Here is a 6,448-nt window from a genome sequence, read left to right as displayed (position 1 = left end):
AGACTCTAAAGTACACAAATGCTGGCCTGGTCATCTGGTTGCTTAGCTGTGTGTGTCCACTCTCTCCTGCATGACATAACATCCACATTTTCCCAGCAGAACTAACTATGCTAGTTGGTTTTACATTGCTATCACATACAATACCTGAAAGAAGGAAGTTAAACTCACTGTTGAGAGGGTGTCAGTCCACCATGGCAAGGAAGGCATGCCAGAGCATTTCAGGCCATGGTGGTGGGAGCATGTGGCAGGGTTGTTCCCATCACTGCAAACCAGGAGTGTGTGTGTGTGTGTGTGTGTGTGTGTGTGTGTGTGTGCGTGCGTGCGTGCGTGCGTGATGGGAAATGGGAACCAGGGGCCCAGTGTAGCATTTGAAGACCTACAGACTTATGTTAACCAAGTCATACTTTTCAAAGTTTCTATGACCTTTCAGAATAGATCCACCAGCTAGGGACCAAGCTTGTTGTATGTGAGCACTCTATATATATTATATGATCCTGTAAGCATGTTCCATGAATGGTAGACAAGAACCTCCACAAGGATGTCATTAGTCCTCTTATTTTGTCTAGGCAATTACAGAAACAGAAAATCAGAGTTTGAATTCTACCCTTGGGTGTGGCTCAGATGGTGAACCGGGACCAGTCTATGTTGTCAAGAGGCAAAGTCAACTTTGACAAGGTACAGCAAACCCAAAATTTCCCTCCATTAAGACCAGTCCACTTCCAATCAGTAGCTGCCAGCCAAGGTCTCCTAACAATCACTACTGCTCCTTTCCTGTTGACCCCAAGGCAGACACACTGGTATTCTGCCCATGCTTCATCACCAAGCATTGGATTGAAGTTTTTCAAACTCTCTAGGCTTCAACCTACTTCTGTGAAATGGGGGTGGCACAGTTCCTGAAGCCAGGTGGCATCACAAAGCATGAGGTGTCACCTTTACAAAACGGTCCCAGGGGCACTTGGCAGCTGCAGAAACTGGGGGTACAGTAAACTTGCCTTGTTTAATCATTGGGATCAGAAAACAAGACAAGCCCTGGGCAGGGTTCATGTGTGTGCATCTGCTGCCCTCTGGTGGGAAAAAACCATGTCCTCACGGCTTGAATTGGCAGATGTCTTTTGCAGTAGCAATCCTGGGGTCTTGTATGAGCCCAATTCCCACCCCCATCCCGCAAGAAAAACCCTAATAGGTATCAAGAGCAAAGTTATTTCATATTCCATGGACAAAGAAACTGAGGTTTGCTGTAAGAGCATATATAATATGAAAGAAGAGAGTTGGCAGACTCAGGGCAGAAAGGTTCAAGAGTGGGGGAGGGGAGGGGAGGCAAGGAAACTACAACTAAGGATACCTAAAATATTAAAAACTTGCCATTTTATATGTTTATTTAAAATGTAATTTTAAAAATAAAGATAATAATTTGAATAGAAGTGCCCTTATGGGTGAACAATACTTCTCTAAGAAGCCATGGGTTGTTAAATTAAAATACCCCCCTAAGTTTTGTTGGTCAGGGAGGCCCCAGTGTCCCCCAACACAATGCAGGCTATTGAAATTTATTTCAGTAGCCCGCCAGAACTTGATGATAAGATCCTTTTTCTAAAGCTACTAGGCACACACTTTGAATACAGGACACAGAAACATCAAGCCAACACTGAGCCAGGAGCTCCCTCCCCGCTGGCTAACTCACTGTGCCAGAAGGTGCTATGCACACTGCTGAAGTGGGAGAGCCAACAACAGCCCTTCTCAACCCTTCAACAAGCAATACTGACACACCAAGCAAAATGTACCCACTGGTGACAGTGGCCTGGTTATGATGCAAGTAACCAATACATTCTAATTGGATCTGAGGCCCATTCAACATGAAGAAACCCATACCTGATACTTAAAATCTGGTCAAGATCTCATGGATGGGGAAGTCATAAGTCATAGAAAGGAGCCTAATTCTATTGCTTTTGCTAAATGGAGCTGTTGCCCAGCTGTCTTCCAAACACTCCTGCTTGATCCTATAGAGGGATGCCGCTGTCAGTCTCTCCCAGAAGAACTTCTTACTCTGGGAAGTGCTTAAGACAGCAACTCAGAATCAGTCAAAGTGCCAAGAATACGTGATGGTAAAGGACTCCTCCCTGAACAGCAACATCTATATAATTTTCTCCCTGCATTACAGAAAATGTGACAGGAATGATATAGGAATAGAATAGAGGGAAGTGGGAGATGTGCTACAAACGCTGTCTTCTGGCCACGGCACAGGCATCACACTCAAGAGCTCACCACTTCCTTAGTTATCACACGAGACCTGCATAAAGCTGGCCATGTCATCATATATAGGAAGGGGGATCATGAGACTCTGTCCCTCCCTAAGGGACTATTAATAGTAGATAGTTGCTGGAGGAGGAAGACTCATCTGTCTCAGTGGGGCAGCCACTTGTTAAGCTGCCCATCAATAGGCAAGGTTCCCCCCAAACTGTGGCAAGAAACTCTAGCTAAACTCAGTGGGTCACACACAAGACTGAGATGAAAGTAGAAAGGGGAAGAGTGGCTTCTGTGGAAGAAGGAGTGGGTGAGAGTGGAAACGAAAACAATTGGCATTCACTGTAGGCATTTACGGAACTGTTGAGGAAGGAAGGAGAAGGGAAAAATGGAGGCTTAGGGAGGCCTGCTCGTGGGAAGCCCACGCTGAGGCTTAATGCTGTGCTGTCGCTGCACAAGGCCAGCACTGAAAGTTTGGCCCACAGGGTGATGCTACACGGAGGTTGAGGACCTAAGGAGATAGGCCCTAGTGAAAGGTTCTCAAGTCATTAGATGTATTTCCTTTAAGGGGATTGTGGGACTTTGCTTTCTCTTTTCTTCTGCTCATTTTGAAGTCATAAGTCTACTACCTCCCCCAATATGCCAAATCAACGCAACACTCACCTCCTACACAGTCTTGAACTTTGAATCTCCCAACTGAATGTAAATAAACCTTATCTCTTTCCAAAGTTAGTTGCCTCCAGTATTTTGTTACACAGCCACACAAAGTTATGCCAAGCTGAGAGTTGCTATTTTGATACCTATAAGGCCAGTTGTGGTGCTGCAAGCTGGTAGGATATGCTGAAGAGGTAGAGGCAGTGCAAGTTCAAGGTCAACCTGGACTAAAATGCTGTCTTGCAAGGCCATTGAAGTCTCAAACGCACAGCAGCAGGCCAACTAAATCAGTCAACATCCCAGCAAGCAGCACTAACTGAACTCAGCAAGTCACACACACACACACACACACACACACACACACACACACACTTGCACACACATACACACACATGTACTCTCACACACACACAAAGCCTGAAGGAGCGGAAGGAGCTCCCGCAGCACACAAAGAAGAGAGGACCCAAAAGTGGCAGGGGTGTGTTGGGGGTATCTGCAGAGATTGGGCGGGGGAGTTGGGGCGAATATATTAAGATCAAGGATGCATTGCATACATATATGAAATTGTCAAAAATAAATTCAAAGAATGTATGTTTAAAAGCTCAAAAAATTTAACTACTCTCCTGACCTAACTGCAAACTAAAAATAAATGAGGACATTGGCCAAACTACAGAATTTCAACAGCTGTCACCACAAACGTCTAGAAATAAGATCCACCAGGGGGCGACAGAGCTTCACTATGACGAACTGCTTGACACCCACCCAGAGAGGTCCCAGTATTTTGATAGCCTTTTGGAAACCTCAGTCTGTGCCTAGGCACCGTGTGCTTGATGACCTCTCCCTTCAGTCTGACCTCATGTGCCGCTCTCCATGGCTGAGAGAACATCTAGGAGTCGGGGTGTGCCTCAGCATCACGCACACAATGGCCTCAACTCCCCACCAGCCCCAATAGTTATGGGGACCACCAAGGACAGACAGAGCAGGTAAGTAGAGCAGTATAAGGTCACAGGGGGGCACATGGTCAGAAGACCACACTATATGCTGCCTCCCAACCTGTATCCCAGCCACCACAACGTCTTGTCTTACTTTCTGGTCGTGAGATAGGAACTAAAGTAACCAAAAACACAGAGATAAAGTTTGGCCACAAAGGTTAGCATGGCCTTTTCCATGCCCAAATCAATCTTTCTTTCAGCTGGAGGATTCAGTCCTGTCAGGTGATATGGGAAAGGGATTGAACTTGTAGAAACACGGACAGCGCCCAGCTGGAGAACCTGCTAGAGGCCCCACATCTGGATGCGGGCTCGCTGCTCCACACAGACTGCAGCGAAGCCATCAGCCCTCCAGAGATCCCGCAGTCAGGCTCCCCACATTTGTCACAGGCAGAAAATGAGTACATGCCAACAGCTGGATTCTCTCAAAACAGAACAACAACAAAAGATCGTGCAGGAGGGTCTTGTGGTGGATTTAGTCGCAGTCCATCTTCCTGATTCACAGAGTTGTCCTGGAAACAGTGAGGTCTCAAGGGACTCCAGCCTACATGTATTCAGTTGGGCTCCTGGACCTGAAGGCTCAAGGGCAATAGAAGACAGGATGTGCCCTACCCATGGGATCTGTTTTATTCTGCCTGTGTATGCCTGTTTGTGAAGGTTGGTCTTCGTTGTCAACTGGAGCACATTTGGAGTCATCAAGGAGAGATTATTAGGAGATTTCTTGGAGGGTTTTCCAAAGGGGTCTGACCACACCATGCACTGGGGACCCAGACCTAGAAAACAAGCTAAACTTCCCCCCACCCGTCTCTTTCTTTCTCCTCGTGTGTGTGGGTGGGGGGTGGGGGTGGGTAGGTGGGTGTGTGGGTATCTGTCTGTCTGTCTCTGTTTCTCTCTGTGTGTCTGCATGCTGCATGTATATGTTGTGTAGTCTTTGTGTGTCTGTGTATATAGTCTCTGTCTGTCTCTGTCTTTCTCTCTCCTGCTCAACCGTTGAGTGTCCCTCTGAAGTCACTTTCTTCCAGCTAAAATGTTGTTAGTGACTTCTCACACCAATAGCATATCTGAGTCACTGGATATCAATCTCAAACAACTGATATTTCCTTCTCATCCCCAAATAATCAGCCCCCAAAGCCAGTATGGTTTGGGTGTGAAACATCCTAAACACAATAGCCCACTTACATCCAATGTTGAACACAAGGGAGAGATTAGAAGAACTCCCTTTATAAAAATACATGCATTTCAGCATGCAAGTGCGCAGGCATAACAGAGGGTGCAGGAATAAGCACAGCTGTGCCCATATATGTGCACATATTTGAAATGAGGTGAAATATCTGATATTTCAAATAAGGTAAGGGGCAGCTCAAGAGAACAGAGCTGAGCACTATGTGAAAATGAGTATTCTGTGAAGAAATAGCTGGTGAGCTTTCTGTGTTTACTTATATTGAACTTCAACACCAGTGGGATACGTATAATGTAAAGCTGTATGACACATGTATGGCTGACTTTGCCAAGGGATTAGCAACTGAAGTTTTGCTTGCCTGCCCTTCACCTACCAAATGCCAACAGCTTGCCACACTAGAGTATGGTGGTACTCCAGAAGAGATGAGATCTGCCCTGGAGACGTCTCTCTTTCCCATGCCACCGCAAGACTCTGTCCCTAGGAAGCAGCTGCTGCCCATGCCCTAATGCACTTCAGCAAAAGAGTGTGTCCCTCCAGCCTTGTAGAGCTCATGGACTTGGCAGCAGGTAGCCAGAGCAGGAGCCAAAGTCTGGACGTGGAAAGCACTTGATTCAGTCTCAGCTCAGCCACCGGGCTCCCATCGCCTTGACTACCCAGCCCAGTTCCTGCTTGGCTCCGCAGTCCCAATCCTGAGAGAGCCGGAGACACTTTACCTTGCCCACTATGAACTGTGCTGCTCTCCTCAGCATTACCAGGATGCCCATCCAGACCTCATGAGCTATGATTCACCCAGGCCAGGAAATAAAGAAATAGTCAAACAGGCATGGGGAAATCTAGGGCTCAAACAGTAGCAGAGATGCACAAACACTCTGCATCCCTGTCTCCCCCATCCCCCTCCCAACCTGTCCTCCCAGGGCCCTGTCCTTGAAGGGCAGGGCGGAGACAAATGGTTACAGGTAAGATAGACTTCAAGTGGGAATTCCAGACGGCCCATAGGAAAACACATGCAGAGGCCACTGTTTCTGTTCAGCACCTATTCTAACAGGTATCATAAGATGACAATCCTCTGGTTCCTCACAGTCAGGATCATGGTGGCCTTCCGGACCCAGTAACACCTCTCCAAAGCTGAGCCAACATTTGGGTCTACAGGGAGCTCCCTCTGCCTGCCCAGCTCCAACAAGAGGACCCAGTTCACATCTTCTGATCCCAAACCACATCTACTCAAAAAGAAAACATTCCATGAAACTTGTCCACAGGGGTCAGCAGCTAGACCCCACCCTTGCAACACAGGTGTGCTTTGTTTTGGTTTTCTGAACTTTGGAGAGAGACCTCTATTTTTCAGTTGAGCACACGTACTGTTGACTTTTCATGTCCTCTGCAACAAAGT

This window comes from Myodes glareolus, chromosome 3, assembly GCF_982192425.1.
Source record: "Myodes glareolus chromosome 3, mMyoGla1.1, whole genome shotgun sequence".
Lineage (NCBI taxonomy): Eukaryota > Metazoa > Chordata > Mammalia > Rodentia > Cricetidae > Myodes > Myodes glareolus.
The sequence above is the reverse complement of the archived record's forward strand: the minus strand, read 5'-3'. Positions refer to the sequence as shown.